Source organism: Convolutriloba macropyga, chromosome 2 (genome assembly GCF_964194025.1).
Source record: "Convolutriloba macropyga chromosome 2, txConMacr16.3, whole genome shotgun sequence".
Classification (NCBI taxonomy): Eukaryota; Metazoa; Xenacoelomorpha; order Acoela; family Convolutidae; genus Convolutriloba; species Convolutriloba macropyga.
This window is the reverse complement of record NC_134469.1, coordinates 38,583,111-38,603,499: the sequence shown is the minus strand read 5'-3', so window position 1 is coordinate 38,603,499 and position 20,389 is coordinate 38,583,111. Positions and strand designations below refer to the sequence as shown.

The following is a 20,389-nucleotide window of genomic DNA, read 5'->3' as shown; positions in this document are numbered from 1 at the left end:
GTTTGTTCGATGATTTCAAAAAGCCCAGCTCTGACTGGAAGTCCAAGTCAATTAGTTGTGCGCCAAAAACTTTCTTTCTAAGTCTGAAAACAGCGTTGTAAGTACCCGTATGATTTCAATTGTTGCCTGATAAGGAAAAATACTCCAGCTAAATTTTTGCTTATAATGCCCTATTGTCCTCATAAAATCAGGAAATTCGCTGTTGACGCTGATCAGCTAATTTTTTATGAAAAAGTGCCTGACTGATGTTCCCCTTCTCTCAGTTTACTCTCTCATCTCTCAAAACAAGATCACTGCATAATTTAACTCTCAGATAACGTTCAACCTGCCGTTTTTCCTTCAACCCCAAACGTTGCTGATTTGTTCTGCCATCTGTAATTGTCAATCCAACCTGGTTTCAAAAAGAGTCTTCAGAGAGTACATTATGATATTCTGCTCACATCGTTCACTGTCAAACAAAATATAAACTTTGCAAAGAAAATGAATTAAAAGCTATCGGTTTCCAACTTTTCAAAAATTATGAGTATCAACAAAAGAATAGCATTTGTCTATAGAGCTCCTTAAAGTAAATTTTTTGGCTGGCCAGGCAACTATGGAATCCTCTGATTGGAATCCTCTGAAGATTCAACAATTTATGTTTGATGGTAACAATATATTGTCAAAAGGTTATCTCACAGCAAATCATTTTAATATTTTCTTGACTTCCATTTTTAGCCATAAAAAACACCCAAAAAATTGAATTGAATTTCTGGGTTTCTCTGATGTTGAACTGAGTAATATATTTCAATATATTTCTTTTACTCTTTCTCCAAACCTTATCTATCGTTCTGTTGCAGACATCAGCCATACTTCGGCAGTCTGTGACAAATTCCCCGCAAAATTTCGCACTTCTGTCCAAAACTATTCTCATTTTTCATCCCATCTTCAGTTCAATTCTTGACACTAATGATTTAAATTATATCTGAAAAACAGTATTCGTTTCAAGTCTGGTAGTAGAACAGGCATTATAAACTATCAACCATTTCGCATTTTGTGTTTTTTGTTTAAACAGCTCAGATTCTCTTTAAACAACTTAAGAGAGGCTAGGCATTTACAGAAGCTACATGCAGATTAAAAGCAAGCAAGTGGAATGCAGATTGTTTAATCACCCAAATAAGAGTAACTGACAAATCTGAGGGTGCTAAGCATACTCGTGCCGATCGTTATCAACATCAACACTGAACTAAATAGAAACCTGCTTCTCTCCCAAATCAATGAAATTGGCAAGAATGAATGTGGATATAAGTGAATGCGGAACCAAATAACTCAAACTAATCAATTTGGTCCGAATATCAATTTTCAAGGTGGAAAAAAGCTGCGAACAAACTCAAGAGTTCTTTGCTCATGTAGTTTTTACTAGCCTTAGAGATTACCTCATTGTTGCATTGAATTTGTTGTCATGAACAAACTCATTTCTCAGATTGATGCTATGCCTATTGGCCCTCAGTAGACAATTCCTTATTCGGCAATCCAATCGGCGCGGTGTCTGAAGCAGTCTAAAATTATTTTCATCCGCTGGCTACAGAGGTTCTCTGCACCCATCCTGTAATACAATATCGGGATTCTCATCAAGAGGCACGAGTGGATATTTTATGACAGGAGCAAACAAGCTCTCTATTGCTCTAAACTCTGCAGCGGAAGCGCAAGATCAAGTAGAGAACAATTTTGTATAGGCACTTAACTATTTACTGGACAAAAATTTCGAATCCCCAAACGTTGATAGAAGGAGGGGAACACACCCAAAACAAACTGGAAAATCTCAAAAAGTTGTTCGTTAGTTCAACTGTAGATTTTTCCGACAAAATATAACCTATTTCATCTCTCGAAACGTCCTCTGATCAGACAAAAGTGCGCTTGAAACCTTTGAAAACGACAAAACCCATGCTTTCTTACGTTTGAAAACGACCATACCGATGCTTTCCTTCGTTAAAAAAACCGACGATACCAATGCTTCCTTACGTTTTAAAACCGACGATACCGATGGTTTCTTACGTTTGAAAACGACGATACAGATGTTTTCATACGTTTGAAAACGACGATACCGATGCTTCCTTACGTTTGAAAACGACGATACCGAAGCCTTTTTTTACGTTTAAAATCCGACGATAGCGATGCTTTCTTACGTTTGAAAACAGACGATACCGATGCTTTTTTACGTTTAAACTCCGACGATATCGATGCTTTCTTACGTTTGAAAACAGACGATACCGAATCTTTCTTACGTTTGAAAACGACGATACCGATGCTTTCTTACGTTTGAGAACGACGATACCGATGCTTTCTTACATTTAAAACTGACGTTACCAATGCATTCCTACGTTTGAATACCGACGATACCGATGCTTCCTTACGTTTGAAAACGACGATAGCGACGCTTCCTTAAGTTTTAAAACGACGATACCGATGATTTCTTACGTTTGAAAGCCGACGATACCGATGCTTCCTTACATTTGAAAACCGACGATACCGAGTGTTTCTTACGTTTGAAAACGACAATTTAGCTGTTTTCATACGTTTGAAAACGACGATACCGACGCTTCCTTACGTTTGAAAACGACGATACCGATGCTTTTTTTACGTTCAAAATCCGACGATATTGATGCTTTCTTACGTTTGAAAACAGACGATACCGATGCTTTTTTTACGTTTAAAATCCGACGATATCGATGCTTTCTTAAGTTTGAAAACAGACGATACCGAAACTTTCTTACGTTTGAAAACGACGATACCGATGCTTCCTTACGTTTGAAAACGACGATACCGAAGCCTTTTTTTACGTTTAAAATCCGACGATATCGATGCTTTCTTACGTTTGAAAACAGACGATACCGATGCTTTTTTACGTTTAAACTCCGACGATATCGATGCTTTCTTACGTTTGAAAACAGACGATACCGAATCTTTCTTACGTTTGAAAACGACGATACCGATGCTTTCTTACGTTTGAGAACGACAATACCGATGCTTTCTTACATTTAAAACCGACGTTACCAATGCATTCCTACGTTTGAATACCGACGATACCGATGCTTCCTTACGTTTGAAAACGACGATAGCGACGCTTCCTTAAGTTTTAAAACGACGATACCGATGATTTCTTACGTTTGAAAGCCGACGATACCGATGCTTCCTTACATTTGAAAACCGACGATACCTAGGGTTTCTTACGTTTGAAAACGACAATTTAGCTTTTTTCATAAGTTTGAAAACGACGATACCGATGCTTTTTTTTACGTTCAAAATCCGACGATATCGATGCTTTCTTACGTTTGAAAACAGACGATACCGATGCTTTTTTTACGTTTAAAATCCGACGATATCGATGCTTTCTTACGTTTGAAAACAGACGATACCGAATCTTTCTTACGTTTGAAAGCCGACGATAGCGATGCTTCCTTACATTTGAAAACCGACAATACCGAGGGTTTCTTACGTTTGAAAACGACAATTTAGCTGTTTTCATACGTTTGAAAACGACGATACCACGCTTCCTTACGTTTGAAAACGACGATACCGATGCTTTTTTTACGTTCAAAATCCGACGATATCGATGCTTTCTCACGTTTGAGAACAGACGATACCGATGCTTTTTTTACGTTTAAAATCCGACGATATCGATGCATTCCTACGTTTGAATACCGACGATACCGATGCTTCCTTACGTTTGAAAACGACGACAGCGACTCTTCCTTAAGTTTGAAAACGACGATACCGATGATTTCTTACGTTTGAAAACCGACGAAACCGATGCTTCCTTACATTTGAAAACCGACGATACCGAGGGTTTCTTACGTTTGAAAACGACGATACAGTTGTTTTCTTACGTTTGAAAACGACGAAACCGATGCTTTCTAACGTTTGAAAACAACGATACCGATGCTTTCTTACGTTTGAAAACCGACGATACCGATGCTTTCTTACATTTGAAAACCGACGATATGGATGGTTTCTTACGTATAAAAACGACGATACCGATGCTTTCCTACATTTGAATACCGACGATACCGATGCTTCCTTACGTTTGAAAACGACGATACCGATGCTTCCTTGCGTTTGAAAACCGACGATACCAATGCTTTCTTAGAATTGAAAACCGACGATACCGATGGTTTCTTGCGTATGAAAACGACAATACCGATGCTTACTTACTTTTAAAAACCGACGATACCGATGCTTTCTTACATTTGAAAACCGACGATACCGATGCTTTGTTACGTTTGAAAACTGACGTTACTTATGCGTTCCTACGATTGAATACCGACGATACCGATGCTTCCTTACGTTTGAAAACGGCGATACCGACGCTTCCTTAAGTTTGAAAACGCACGATACGGATGCTTCCTTAAATTTGAAAACCGACGATACAGAGGGTTTCTTACGTTTGAAAACGACGATACAGATATTTTCTCACGTTTGAAAACGACGATATCGATGCTTTCTTGCGTTTGAAAACGACGATACCGATGCTTTCTGACGTTTGAAAACCGACGATACCAATGCTTTCTTACATTTGAAAACTGACGATACCGATGGTTTCTTACGTTGGAAAACGACGATACAGATGTTTTCTTACGTTTGAAAACGACGGTACCGATGTTTTTCTACGTTTGAATACCAACGATACCGATGCTTCCTTACGTTTGAAAACGACGATACCGATGATTCCTTACATTTGAAAACGATGATACCGATGCTTTCTTACGTTTGAAAATCGACGATACCGATGCCTCCTTACGTTTGAAAACGACAAAACCTATGATTCCTTACATTTGAAAACAATGATACCGATGCTTTTTTACCTTTAAAAACCGACAACATCGATGCTTTCTTACGTTTGAAAACAGGCGATACCGACTCTTTCTTACGTTTGAAAACCGACGATACCGAGGGTTTCTTACGTTTGAAAACGACGATACAGATGTTTTCTTACGTTTGAAAACGACGATACCGATGCTTACTTACGTTTGAAAACGACGATACCGATGCTTTTTTATGTTTAAAAACGACGATGCAGATGATTTCTTACGTTTGAAAACCGACGATACCGATGCCTCCTTACATTTGAAAACCGACGATACCGAGGGTTTCTTACGTTTGAAAACGACGATACAGATGTTTTCTTACTTTTGAAAACCGACGTTACCTATGCTTTCCTACGTTTGAATACCGACGATACCGATGCTTTCTTACGTTTGAAAACGACAATACCGACGCTTCCCTAAATTTGAAAACGACGATACCGAGGGTTTCTTACGTTTGAAAACGACGATACAGATGTTTTCTTACGTTGGAAAACGACGATACATATGTTTTCTTACGTTTGAAAACGACGGTACCGATGTTTTTCTACGTTTGAATACCGACAATACCGATGCTTCCTTACGTTTGAAAACGACGATACCGATGATTCCGTACATTTGAAAACGATGATACCGATGCTTTCTTACGTTTGAAAACCGACGATACCGATGCTTCCTTACGTTTGAAAACGACGAAACCGATGATTCCTTACTTTTGAAAACGATGATACCGATGCTTTTTTACCTTTAAAAACCGACAACACCGATGCTTTCTTACGTTTGAAAACAGGCGATACCGACTCTTTCTTACGTTTGAAAACCGACGATACCGAGGGTTTCTTACGTTTGAAAACGACAATACAGATGTTTTCTTACGTTTGAAAACGACGATACCGATGCTTCCTTACGTTTGTAAACGACGATACCGATGCTTTTTTATGTTTAAAAACGACGATGCAGATGATTTCTTACGTTTGAAAACCGACGATACCGATGTCTCCTTACATTTGAAAACCGACGATACCGAGGGTTTCTTACGTTTGAAAACCGACGTTAACTATGCTTTCCTACGTTTGAATACCGACGATACCGATGCTTTCTTACGTTTGAAAACGACAATACCGACGCTTCCCTAAATTTGAAAACGACGATACCGAGGGTTTCTTACGTTTGAAAACGACGATACAGATGTTTTCTTACGTTTGAAAACGACGATACCGATGCTTTCTTAAGTTTGAAAACGACGATACCGATGCTTTCTTAGGTTTGAAAATGACGATGCAGATGATTTCTTACGTTTGAAAACCGACGATACCGATGCCTCCTTACATTTGAAAACCGACGATACCGAGGGTTTCTTACGTTTGAAGACGACGATACAGATGTTTTCTTACTTTTGAAAACGACGATACCGATGCTTTCTTACGGTTGAAAACGACGCTACTGATGCTTTCTTACGTTTGAAAACGACGATACCGATGCTTTTTTATGTTTAAAGACCGACAATATCAATGCTTTCTTACGCTTGAAAACAGAAGATCCCGACTCTTTCTTGCGTTTGAAAACAACGATACCGATGCTTTCTTACGTTTGAAAATGACGATACCAATGCTTTCTTACGTTTGAAAACCGACGTTACCTATGCTTTCCTACGTTTGAATACCGACGATACCGATGCTTTCGTACGTTTGAAAACGACGATACCGATGATTTCTTACGTTTGAATCCGACTCTACCGATGCTTCCTTACATTTGAAAACCGACGATACCGAGGGTTTCCTACGTTTGAAAATGACGATAAAGATGTTTTCTTACGTTTGAAAACGACAATACCGATGCTTTCTTACGTTTGAAAACGACGATACCGATGCTTTCCTACATTTGAAAGCCGACGATACCGACTGTTTCTTACGTTTGAAAACGACGATACCGATGATTTCTTACGTTTGAATCCGACTCTACCGATGCTTCCTTACATTTGAAAACCGACGATACCGAGGGTTTCTTACGTTTGAAAATGACGATACAGATGTTTTCTTACGTTTGAAAACGACGATACCGATGCTTTCTTACGTTTGAAAACGACGATACTGTTGCTTTCCTACGTTTGAATACCCACGATACCGATGCTTCCTTACGTTTAAAAACGACGAAACCGACAATTCCTTAAGTTTGAAAAACGACGATACCGATGATTTCCTACGTTTGAATCCGACTCTACCGATGCTTCCTTACATTTGAAAACCGACGATACCGAGGGTTTCTTACGTTTGAAAATGACGATACAGATGTTTTCTTACGTTTGAAAACGACGATGCAGATTATTTCTTACGTTTAAAAACCGACGATACCGATGCTTCCTTACATTTGAAAACCGACAATACCGAGGGTTTCTTACGTTTGAAAACGACAAAACAGATGTTTTCTTACGTTTGAAAACGACGATACCGATGCTTTCTTACGTTTGAAGACGACGCTACCGATGCTTTCTTACGTTTGAAAACGACGGTACCGATGCTTTTTTACGTTTAAAAACCGACGATATCGATGCTTTCTTACGTTTGAAAACAGACGATACCGACTCTTTCTTACGTTCGAAACCAACGATACCGATGCTTTCCTACGTTTGAAAACGACGATACCGATGCTTTCTTACGTTTGAAAGCCGACGTTACCTATGCTTTCCAAAGTTTGAATACCGACGATACCGACGCTTCCTTAAGTTTGAAAACGACGATACCGATGATTTCTTACGTTTGAAAATCGGCGATACCGATGCTTTCATACATTTGAAAACCGATGATACCAATGATTTCTTACGTTTGAAAACGACAAAACCGATGCTTTCTTACGTTTAAAAACCGACGATACCGATGCTTTCCTACATTTGAAAACCGACGATACCGATGGTTTCTTACGTTCAAAAACGATGATACAGATGCTTTCTTACGTTTAAAAACCGACGATACCGATGCTTTCCTACATTTGAAAACCGGCGATACGATGGTTTTTTACGTTCAAAAACGATGATACAGATGTTTTCTTACGTTTGAAAACGACGATACCTATGCTTTCGTACGTTTGAAGACGACAATACCGATGCTTTCTTACGTTTGAAAACCAGCGATACCGATGCTTTCATTCATTTGAAAACCGATGATACCAATGGTTTTTACGTTTGAAAACGACAATACCGATGCTTTCTTACGTTTAGAAACCGACGAAACCGATGCTTTCCTACATTTGAAAACCGACGATACCGATGGTTTCTTACGTTCGAAAACGATGATACAGATGTTTTCTTACGTTTGAAAACGACGATACCGATGCTTTCCTACATTTGAAAACCGACGATACCGACGGTTTCTTACGTTTGAAAACGACGATACAGATGTTTTCCTACGTTTGAAAACGACGATACATATATTTTCCTACGTTTGAAAACGACGATACCGATGCTTTCTTACGTTTGAATCAGACTATACCGATGCTTCCTTATATTTGAAAACCGACGATACCGAGGGTTTCTTACGTTTGAAAACGACGATACAGATGTTTTCTTACGTTTGGAAACGACGATACCGATGCTTTTTTACGTTTAAAAACCGACGATATCGATTCCTTCTTACGTTTGAAAACAGACGATACCGACTCTTTCTTACGTATGAAAACCGACGTTACCTATGCTTTCCTACGTTTGAATATCGACGATACCGATGCTTTCGTACGTTTGAAAACGACGATACCGATGATTTCTTACGTTTGAATCCGACTCTACCGATGCTTCCTTACATTTGAAAACCGACGATACCGAGGGTTTCCTACGTTTGAAAATGACGATAAAGATGTTTTCTTACGTTTGAAAACGACAATACCGATGCTTTCTTACGTTTGAAAACGACGATACCGATGCTTTTTTATGTTTAAAAACCGACAATATCAATGCTTTCTTACGCTTGAAAACAGACGATCCCGACTCTTTCTTGCGTTTGAAAACAACGATACCGATGCTTTCTTACGTTTGAAAATGACGATACCAATGCTTTCTTACGTTTGAAAACCGACGTTACCTATGCTTTCCTACGTTTGAATACCGACGATACCGATGCTTTCGTACGTTTGAAAACGACGATACCGATGATTTCTTACGTTTGAATCCGACTCTACCGATGCTTCCTTACATTTGAAAACCGACGATACCGAGGGTTTCCTACGTTTGAAAATGACGATAAAGATGTTTTCTTACGTTTGAAAACGACAATACCGATGCTTTCTTACGTTTGAAAACGACGATACCGATGCTTTCCTACATTTGAAAGCCGACGATACCGACTGTTTCTTACGTTTGAAAACGACGATACCGATGATTTCTTACGTTTGAATCCGACTCTACCGATGCTTACTTACATTTGAAAACCGACGATACCGAGGGTTTCTTACGTTTGAAAATGACGATACAGATGTTTTCTTACGTTTGAAAACGACGATACCGATGCTTTCTTACGTTTGAAAACGACGATACTGTTGCTTTCCTACGTTTGAATACCCACGATACCGATGCTTCCTTACGTTTAAAAACGACGAAACCGACAATTCCTTAAGTTTGAAAAACGACGATACCGATGATTTCCTACGTTTGAATCCGACTCTACCGATGCTTCCTTACATTTGAAAACCGACGATACCGAGGGTTTCTTACGTTTGAAAATGACGATACAGATGTTTTCTTACGTTTGAAAACGACGATGCAGATTATTTCTTACGTTTAAAAACCGACGATACCGATGCTTCCTTACATTTGAAAACCGACAATACCGAGGGTTTCTTACGTTTGAAAACGACAAAACAGATGTTTTCTTACGTTTGAAAACGACGATACCGATGCTTTCTTACGTTTGAAGACGACGCTACCGATGCTTTCTTACGTTTGAAAACGACGGTACCGATGCTTTTTTACGTTTAAAAACCGACGATATCGATGCTTTCTTACGTTTGAAAACAGACGATACCGACTCTTTCTTACGTTCGAAACCAACGATACCGATGCTTTCCTACGTTTGAAAACGACGATACCGATGATTTCCTACGTTTGAATCCGACTCTACCGATGCTTCCTTACATTTGAAAACCGACGATACCGAGGGTTTCTTACGTTTGAAAATGACGATACAGATGTTTTCTTACGTTTGAAAACGACGATGCAGATTATTTCTTACGTTTAAAAACCGACGATACCGATGCTTCCTTACATTTGAAAACCGACAATACCGAGGGTTTCTTACGTTTGAAAACGACAAAACAGATGTTTTCTTACGTTTGAAAACGACGATACCGATGCTTTCTTACGTTTGAAGACGACGCTACCGATGCTTTCTTACGTTTGAAAACGACGGTACCGATGCTTTTTTACGTTTAAAAACCGACGATATCGATGCTTTCTTACGTTTGAAAACAGACGATACCGACTCTTTCTTACGTTCGAAACCAACGATACCGATGCTTTCCTACGTTTGAAAACGACGATACCGATGCTTTCTTACGTTTGAAAGCCGACGTTACCTATGCTTTCCAAAGTTTGAATACCGACGATACCGACGCTTCCTTAAGTTTGAAAACGACGATACCGATGATTTCTTACGTTTGAAAATCGGCGATACCGATGCTTTCATACATTTGAAAACCGATGATACCAATGATTTCTTACGTTTGAAAACGACAAAACCGATGCTTTCTTACGTTTAAAAACCGACGATACCGATGCTTTCCTACATTTGAAAACCGACGATACCGATGGTTTCTTACGTTCAAAAACGATGATACAGATGTTTTCTTACGTTTGAAAACGACGATACCTATGCTTTCGTACGTTTGAAGACGACAATACCGATGCTTTCTTACGTTTGAAAACCAGCGATACCGATGCTTTCATTCATTTGAAAACCGATGATACCAATGGTTTTTACATTTGAAAACGACAATACCGATGCTTTCTTACGTTTAGAAACCGACGAAACCGATGCTTTCCTACATTTGAAAACCGACGATACCGATGGTTTCTTACGTTCGAAAACGATGATACAGATGTTTTCTTACGTTTGAAAACGACGATACCGATGCTTTCCTACATTTGAAAACCGACGATACCGACGGTTTCTTACGTTTGAAAACGACGATACAGATGTTTTCCTACGTTTGAAAACGACGATACATATATTTTCCTACGTTTGAAAACGACGATACCGATGCTTTCTTACGTTTGAATCAGACTATACCGATGCTTCCTTATATTTGAAAACCGACGATACCGAGGGTTTCTTACGTTTTGAAAACGACGATACAGATGTTTTCTTACGTTTGGAAACGACGATACCGATGCTTTTTTACGTTTAAAAACCGACGATATCGATTCCTTCTTACGTTTGAAACCAGACGATACCGACTCTTTCTTACGTATGAAAACCGACGTTACCTATGCTTTCCTACGTTTGAATATCGACGATACCGACGCTTCCTTAGGTTTGAAAACGACGATACCGATGATTTCTTACGTTTGAAAACCGACGATACCGATGCTTTCTTACATTTGAAAACCGACGATACCGATGGTTTCTTACGTTTGAAAACGACAACACCGATGCTTTCTTACGTTTAAAAACCGACGATACCGATGCTTTCCTACATTTGAAAACCGACGATACCGATGGTTTCTTACGTTTGAAAACGATGATACAGATGTTTTCTTACGTTTGAAAACGACGATACCTATGCTTTCTTACGTTTGAAAACGACGATACCGATGCTTTCTTACGTTTGAAAACCGACGATACCGATGCTTTCTTACATTTGAAAACCGACGATACCGATGGTTTTTTACGTTTGAAAACGACAATACCGATGCTTTCTTACGTTTAAAAACCGACGATACCGATGCTTTCCTACATTTGAAAACCGACGATACCGATGGTTTGTTACGTTTGAAAACGACGATACAGATGTTTTCTTACGTTTGAAAACAACGATACCGATGCTTTCTTACGTTTGAAAACGACGATACCGATATTTTCTTACGTTTGCAAACCGACGTTACCTATGCTTTCCTACGTTTGAATACCGACGATACCGATGCTTTCTTACGTTTGAAAACGACCATACCGACGCTTCATTACATTTGAAAACGACGATACCGATGCTTCCCTAAGTTTGAAAACGACGATACCGATGATTTCTTACGTTTGAAAACCGACGATACCGATGCTTCCTTACGTTTAAAAACCGACGATATCGATACTTTCTTACTTTTGAAAACCGACGATACCGACTGTTTCTTACGTTTGAAAACGACGATACCGATGCTTTCTTACGTTTGAAAACGACTTCACCAATGCGTCCCTACGTTTGAAAACGACGATACCGATGCTCTCTTACATTTAAAAACTGACGATACCGATGTTTTCTCACATTTAATAAACGACGATACCGATGGTTTCTTACGTTCGAAAACGAGGATACAGATGTTTTCTTACGTTTGAAAACGACGATACCTACGCTTTCTTTTGTTTGAAAACGACGGTACCGATGCTTTCTTAGGTTTGAAAACCGACGATACCGATGCTTTCTTACATTTGAAAACCGACGATACCGATGGTTTCTTACGTTTGAAAACGACAATACCGATGCTTTCTTACGTTTAAAAACCGACGATACCGATGCTTTCCTACATTTGAAAACCGACGATACCGATTGTTTCTTACGTTCGAAAACGATGATACAGATGTTTTTTACGTTTGAAAACGACGATACCTATGCTTTCTTACGTTTGAAAACGACGATACCGATGCTTTCTTACGTTTGAAAACCGACGATACCGATGCTTTCTTACATTTGAAAACCGACGATACCGATGGTTTCTTACGTTTGAAAATGACAATACAGATGCTTTCTTACGTTTAAAAATCGACGATACCGATGCTTTCCTACATTTGAAAACCGACGACACCGATGGTTTCTTACGTTCGAAAACGACGATACATATGTTTTCCTTCGTTTGAAAACGACGATACCGATGATTTCTTACGTTTGAAAACGACGATACCGATATTTTCTTACGTTTGCAAACCGACGTTACCTATGCTTTCCTACGTTTGAATACCGACGATACCGATGCTTTCTTACGTTTGAAAACGACCATACTGACGCTTCATTACATTTGAAAACGACTATACCGATGCTTCCCTAAGTTTGAAAACGACGATACCGATGATTTCTTACGTTTGAAAACCGACGATACCGATGCTTCCTTACGTTTGAAAACGACAATACCGATGCTTTCTTACGTTTAAAAACCGACGATATCGATGCTTTCTTACGTTTGAAAACCGACGATACCGACTGTTTCTTACGTTTGAAAACGACGATACCGATGCTTTCTTACGTTTGAAAACGACTTCACCAATGCGTCCTTACGTTTGAAAACGACGATACCGATGCTCTCTTACATTTAAAAACTGACGATACCGATGTTTTCTCACATTTAATAAACGACGATACCGAATCTTGCTTGCGATGAAAAAACGACGATCCCGAATCTGTCTTACGTCTAAAAACGACGATACCGATTCTTTCTTTCGTTTAAAAACGAACAAAAGAGACGATACCGACGGTTTCTTACGTTTTCTAAGCGAAGATTTCTCAACTAGGGACATCTTCAATAGGTAAAAATCATCACACAGCAATACAAGTTGCAACATGTTAATTCCAATGATTTTTTTTATTGTTCCTCACTATCCTGTTGTTAGTGTATTCCCTAGTTGGTTGCCGTCACTAATAGATGCTAGGAAATTTCGGCGGTTTCCTTACAATAAACTTCAGCAAAACTCACCCGCAACTAAAAGAATCATTTTATGCAAAATTAAGAAATCAGAGGAACCCGTAGTCAAACTACCAACAAAAAAGCTAGAAATCTACGCAATTAAGAAAACATCTACAGTTGAATAATGTAAGTTGCTTGGTATCTGCTGTGCTGGAGAGTAACATAAACAGATGAGGTTATATAAGGCACAAAATCAGACATAAGAAAACAGTAAAACAAAATCAACTTTAGTCTCAGATAATTATAGCTATAAAAGGTGCCTAGGGTAAACTTTTTAATCTATAGACTATATGAATTAGTTTCCACGAGATTATTTCAGCAACAAAAAAAGACAAAAATGTCAATCTTCCATCGAAACTTGATTCGTTTGTTTTGATGACCCAATGACTGTTTTTGAAATATTGGGCCTCCAATATAATTGCTCTTCATCTATGATTCTCCACTATCAGCAATCCCGTGGATGTTGGGAAGCAAAAGTTTCAATCAATTCAGCAAAGAAAAACAAACCCATACTTGCACAAAACAGTTTCCCTTAAAATCCGCAGTTCAAAACTTATGTTTGCATTTTCCTTAATGGAATTTTAAATTAAATATGTTTTTGTGGTTGTTATACAAATTTGTGTGAGCAAAAAAAAATAAACGGAATCTGAAGAGATGCCACTAGTTTCAACTTCATGCTCTTTGTGCTATCTACCAAACACAATATTAATGAAAATTCTAACTAATTGAAGTGAAGACACGCTAAAAGTGAATAATTTGCCTTCACTGGTGACGCAAATTTATGATCGTATGAAAAATGTTACACCGAACAACTTCCAGCTCAGGTTAAAATTTTTTACAGCGTTTGGTATATAGCATATCGATACTCTGAACAGTCCTTGGCAGAAACTATCGTGAAAACCAAGTTTAGCACTCGCTTAAAATCTCGGATTATAGGGACTCAATGGGGAAAATAGCATTGCTGAAAAAATTTGAACTGAAAAGGTTTCAGGAATGAATGAAAACTATCCTGTTGAATGAAATTGTTTTTGCTACTCAATCAATTTTTTTATATCACTGAGTGATGGTTACAAAAATCTAAAAGACAGTTAATAGTCGGAAGGAATTTGATAACAGTGGTGACTGGAGAACAAAATTCAAGAATTGGTTGGAACGCTAATGATAAAAATTTATAATTGGGAGTTGCAGCAACAGTGCGAATTATTGACCAAAACTACACATTGTGTTAACGGTGAAAAAACAACAATCTTAGCAGCAAATAAGAATCAAAAACAATTTTTTCATTTTTTCATGGAATTTTTTCCGTTTGTGCTCCCCGCGTTTACTGGATGCATCTTATTTGCACCCCTCCCCCCCCGATGCACCCACCATATTTTTACAATTTGATTTACTATCTAATGAAACCTGCTCTGCAACATCTTGAAATATCTTTTAATGGACTGCTTGTTCCATTTTTTGCATCAGCGTATGACAATGAAATCTGGTTAACTTTATAAATTTGGTATCTAATTATTAGCTCCAATTTTTTACTTAGAAAAAAAATATGGCCACCAGTACGCTCTAGTTGAAAATTGCTTTCAGAAAAAGTTATGGAAATCTTGCAGAAAACATCAAAAAACAATTATGTTTCACGGATTTGAGTCTTTGTGAAAAGGGACACTGATTAAAGCAACTAAAAGGGCTTCTTCTTTCGTTTCCAAAGTTGTGCTTATATAGATTAGTGTTCGTCAAACTCAAAATCTTCGGAATATTTGAATCGGTAGCCAGCTAATAGTGTGGGACCGAAGTGACAAAACTCACTCAGCTGCAAACTGTACAGCAGAGACAAATTGGAATGATAATCAAAATTTATCACTGCATTGAAGCTTAATGAAATTTTTTACGCTTTTTCGAAATACCCTGATGTTAACTACAAATAGTACGGAAATATGAATAATGACTCAATCAGGAAGACAACACTATCCATAAATAAGTAGTAAAATATATGAATGATTCACAAAATCAACTTTAACATCGCACTAGACCCTTTATGCTGTTTTTGCGATAAATTCTGTTTTGGGTATAAAAAAATCTACATGATTTTAAGACGGTATGAAATTCCCTATGATATCATATTTACACCAAAAACTGAGATAAGGGAAAACTAATTACATTTTTTGTTCGTCTTATCTACATTTAAATGAAGACGCAAATTTAACGTAAATCAATTGGCTAGCAGTATAAGTCGAGCTTGAGAGAACACAAAAATCAGTTAAATCTCTAAATCGCACAAAATAGATCAAATTAAATTGACCTACGTTGCGTATTGAAGCTAAATTTATTTTGTATTGCAACATAATTGTTTTTTGTGTTTTGTTTGCGTACATTATCTGTGTGATTGTACAGTTTACTTTAACTTGGTCTTGGTGAAATAAACTTGAGAATCTGCAACTTTCCTGCTTAGGACAAAATTCCTAGGTAAGAAAACAATACGAACACAGTACGGAGTCATTTTCTTCTAATTGCTACACCGTAACAAAATACAAATTTCATATTGGCATTATTGAAACCAATTAAAAACAAAACTTTGGCTATTATTTTTGATTGGATTTTCCTTTGTAAGTGAAAAACGACTGCTATCTGTAGCACATTGAAGCTTTGCTTAGCTGTTGCCAATTTAAAAAGCGACTGTTTTTGCGAACAACATTGCCTCTATTAGTTCTGTGGTTTCATTTATTGAGAGAAATTCAATCAAATTTTGATTGATTCAAGATTGAAATCTTTTGACATTCTGATCAAAACGAACAGCAAAACTGAGCAATTAGATAATTGCTGCAATGGTCATCTATAGTATTGCGGATCGTACAGTTCTCTTAAACTAACTGCAAAACATAATATGCAGAATGATTTGAAACCGCTGAAACAAACTGGGCGGTGTTAAACTTGGCTTGTCATAGGTTCGATAAAAAGCCGTTGCCGTCCATTAAAAGATTGTCTCTTCAATTATTGTTTGTAATAGTATATGGCGGATGTTCAATATCAATACTAAAGAAAATGTAGATATTTTTGTAAATATTTAGACAAAAATGATGTTGCAAATTCATAAGCTGAGCTAAACACTGGTAACGTTTTTTAGTTTTGCTGATTTTTGGTGCAAGGTTCAGGTAAACCATCCTTTATTTTGACTATACCTTGTTTCCTAGCTCTGTTGCACGATTTTGCCCCTAATTACATTAAATGAGGTCGTGAGACATTAAAAGTTCAAATGACTATTCTTCAGTGACCTTGTCACCCATCAAGTAATATATTTCATATCTATCTCTATGAAAAGCTTTTATTTATTTATTGTTCTGAAGACAAGGCTGTTATAGGCAATGCTATTTTTTTTTTTAAAAAAAGCAAGCTATTGAGAAAAGTAGAACACATTTATTTTTTGATGTGGTAATTATGATCGGGCAAGAGAAAAATAGAGAGATCGCTGGCAAGAGAGATCGCTGATTGAAAATTGTTGATGAAGTGATACATTTGAAACACCAAATTATGTATGTGATAATTGTTAGTTAATTTTTTTTGGTCAAATGACCAGCAATTACACTTTGAGCTGAAAAAAGCGTTGATTTGCCAAAAAAAAAGTTGTCTATTACCTTAATATACACATAACAGGAATGTGTTCAAACATCACTCAGGATGGTTTTGTGTGCAGGTTGGTTGTTTTAAACTTCTTTGCGACTATTTGATTGACATTTTCAGAGAATAAAATAATTTTAAAAGAGCTCACTGTAGCAGTGTTTTGGAGCGATCTCAATTCTCAAATCAGTTTTATGATGTTCATTTCATTTAATCTCTTTTTTAGTATAATTGTTAGAGAATGTTGTATGAGGTCTGAAAAATTCTATTTCTTGCCCAAAAAGCTCGTAACGCTTGATTGTAGCAACACGAAAAAAAAATTCGACCAGGATTTGCTAGCATTCAGTTTGTTTTGCCTGTGCATGATATAATTCTAGTTCTTTAAGTTCAAATATATTCAATGTCAATATAACCATGTCAATAGTGTTCGATTGACAAAGTAATGAAATTCCCGGTTTGTTTGACCATAATAACCTTGGCAGCGTTCACTCGTTCAGCAAAATGCCTCCAGGAGACCAGAGTGACCGAAAAACATGCAAAGATCGCAAACTCGGTTATTTACACCATAGTCAATGGTTTCCCAACTTTCAACAAGAAGTTTTTTGTGAAGCTGTACTTTGATTATGACAGTAGTAACTACTTCGGAGGGGCTCTGATAGACCCACAATGGGTGATTACATCTGCAGTTTGCCTTAGACATGTTAGAGGTAGGAAACTTTCCATAATTTCATATAAAAACTACTACAAGGACACTTTAGTGTTAGCTGACACGGTCGATTAACAAATAGACCCTACCTCAAAAAAAATGGGCATGAAAAGAAAAGTATCAGTAGTAAAGTTTTGTACTTTAAACGTGTTAATAAGTTTTAATAAGCATTAAGAGTAAATCTGCCCCCCCCCCCCCCCCCCCCCATCGTAAGTATTCTAGCCCGGTGCGTATAAAAGTATGGAGTGTAATAACAGGCGATCAGATAACATACACACAGAAACTAGCTATTCAAAAACGGTACTTCGTTTTAAATAACACTTACCTTTGGTATAAAAAACACTCAACAGTCTTTAAAGCTATATCATGAGAGATTTGCCGAAATTCTTCATTTTACACGACCTCCTGGGTTACACCCCAATTTTTCAACAATAATCCAAATTGTAATATAAAGATTTTGAAATAAAAAACTCCAGAAGTCCTGGAAAAACTAGCGGTCAAGCAATCGAACTAATGCCCAAGAAAAAAGATGCAAACATGCAGACGATGAAAAAGCGAAAGGCTACCATTACGCTAGTTTTTTTTTCCATTAGGAAAAATGTTCACTTTTCTCTTCCAACAAAATGAGACGAACCGATCTATTAAAACTTTCAATATTTACAAGGCTGACGAATACGGTGAGAGAAAACATTGAAGTCAGAGAATATCTGTCCGATCAAACTGATAAAGTCAGGTGAATCATACGGTGTTTGTTGCTGCTGGAGTCTGCAGCACTGACTCAGATGGATTTTGATTCTATATCATTCAACTAAAATCTGGTTGATGTGAGAAAATTTGAAAAGGTAAAAAAAATAGTTAAAGTTGACGCCTCAGACTTGTCGATTTAAAAAGTTTGTGCTATAAAACCATTGTAAAAGAAGAGATTTTTAATTTGCCAACAAATTGAAAGTGAACACATAAACTAGCGGGGAAACTGGTTATTTCATATTTGGTTAGCGCTGAAATTTTGTTATTTCTATTCGAAAGAGCAAGCTCTTTCAATACTTTTCCCGCTTGGTGACTTTTTTGAAAAGGCATCACTATAAAGTAAGTACCCAATAAATTCATTTTGAAAGCTATTCATCATCAATTTTCATCGTTGTTGCAGCCAATCTCTTTCAAATTTTGCGGTCACACCTCAGCCAGCGACTATAGATTGAGCAGCCGACAAACCGCGTTGAGAATTGTAGGTGAACATATGAAATCGTAGGTTTTCGTTGCTTTAGCTTTGCCAAACCCGATCAAAACCCTTGTTTGTTTCGTCGCTTTGATCGGTTTTCGTCGGTATTCAATCGTAAGAATTGTCGGTTTTAAAACATAAGAAGCGTTGGTTTTCGTCGGTTTAAATCGTAAGAAGTTAAACGTAAGAAGCGTCGGTTTTTGTCGTTTTCAAATTTAAGAAGCGGTTTTCGTCGGTTCGTCTTATCCTATGCAAAATCGAAAAACTACTTCTTACATAAATTGTCGACAAAAACGAAGGTAAACGAGTTCTTACATTAAAAAACCGACAAAAAACGATGCTTCTTGTGTCGGTTTTGACGCTATTTCTCAACACGGGAATTAAAGCCGAGGTCAAATTGTTACAGAGATGCGGGAAAAAAACTAGTTTCAAAACTGCCCAGTTTTCACTTATTTGCTAATACGCTTAACAGAAACGTTTGGATAACAAACCTAAGCATTTACTTTGTTTATCTTAATCAATTTTCTCTTGAATTACTCTCAACCCAGGGTGTGCTTGAAATTCCTGCTTTTTGTTGATGACCAAATAGACACTCACGCGTTGTGTATTGTTTTTTGCAGGTGATGATTTGAGGATATCTGTAGCTGACTTCTCGAGACAGTTCCGGTTGGAGACAGTGTTCAGGGCTCAGCGAATACTCTTCTCTGACAGGTAATTGAAAACCCAGGTCGAGGTGCGCGCAAATTAACCTCTGATTAGACACTTCAAGGCCACAAGGTCTTACAATCACACACGTTAGTAGTAATACTATCTGCCATGTTACTGGAGGGGGGGGGGTCCGGACCCCCCCCCCCCCCCCCTACAAGAACTATCACCACCGAAAAACTGATTTTCTCTTAGTGAAAGCAAGTTTTTTGGTTAAGTTTCGCCAGCCTGAGAGAATTTCTTGGGTTAAGTTGGCTGGCGAAACTTAACCAAAAAACTTGCTTTCACTAAGAGAAAATCAGTTTTTCGGTGGTGAGAGTTCTTGTAGGGGGGGTGTCCGGACCCCCCGCCCTCCAGTAACATGGCAGATATCCGCTGTTGAAATGTTCGCTGTATATAGAATTAGGTGTTACCTAAGTTTTGAACTCTCACTAAATCTTTTTGGT

General features: G+C 37.7%; 1 protein-coding gene across 2 annotated transcripts in view; it reads right to left on the bottom strand.

Annotated features, from left to right (window-relative positions):
* Positions 1–18,180, bottom strand: part of LOC142358648 (ADP-ribosylation factor-binding protein GGA2-like) — a 183,816-nt gene extending 165,636 nt beyond the window's left edge. For both annotated transcript variants that reach the window (XM_075410114.1, XM_075410115.1), the window contains exon 1: positions 18,170–18,180. The gene's annotated coding sequence lies outside the window, so the exon portion shown is untranslated. The remainder of the gene's footprint in view (positions 1–18,169) is intronic.
* Between the last annotated feature and the right edge of the window lie 2,209 nt (positions 18,181–20,389).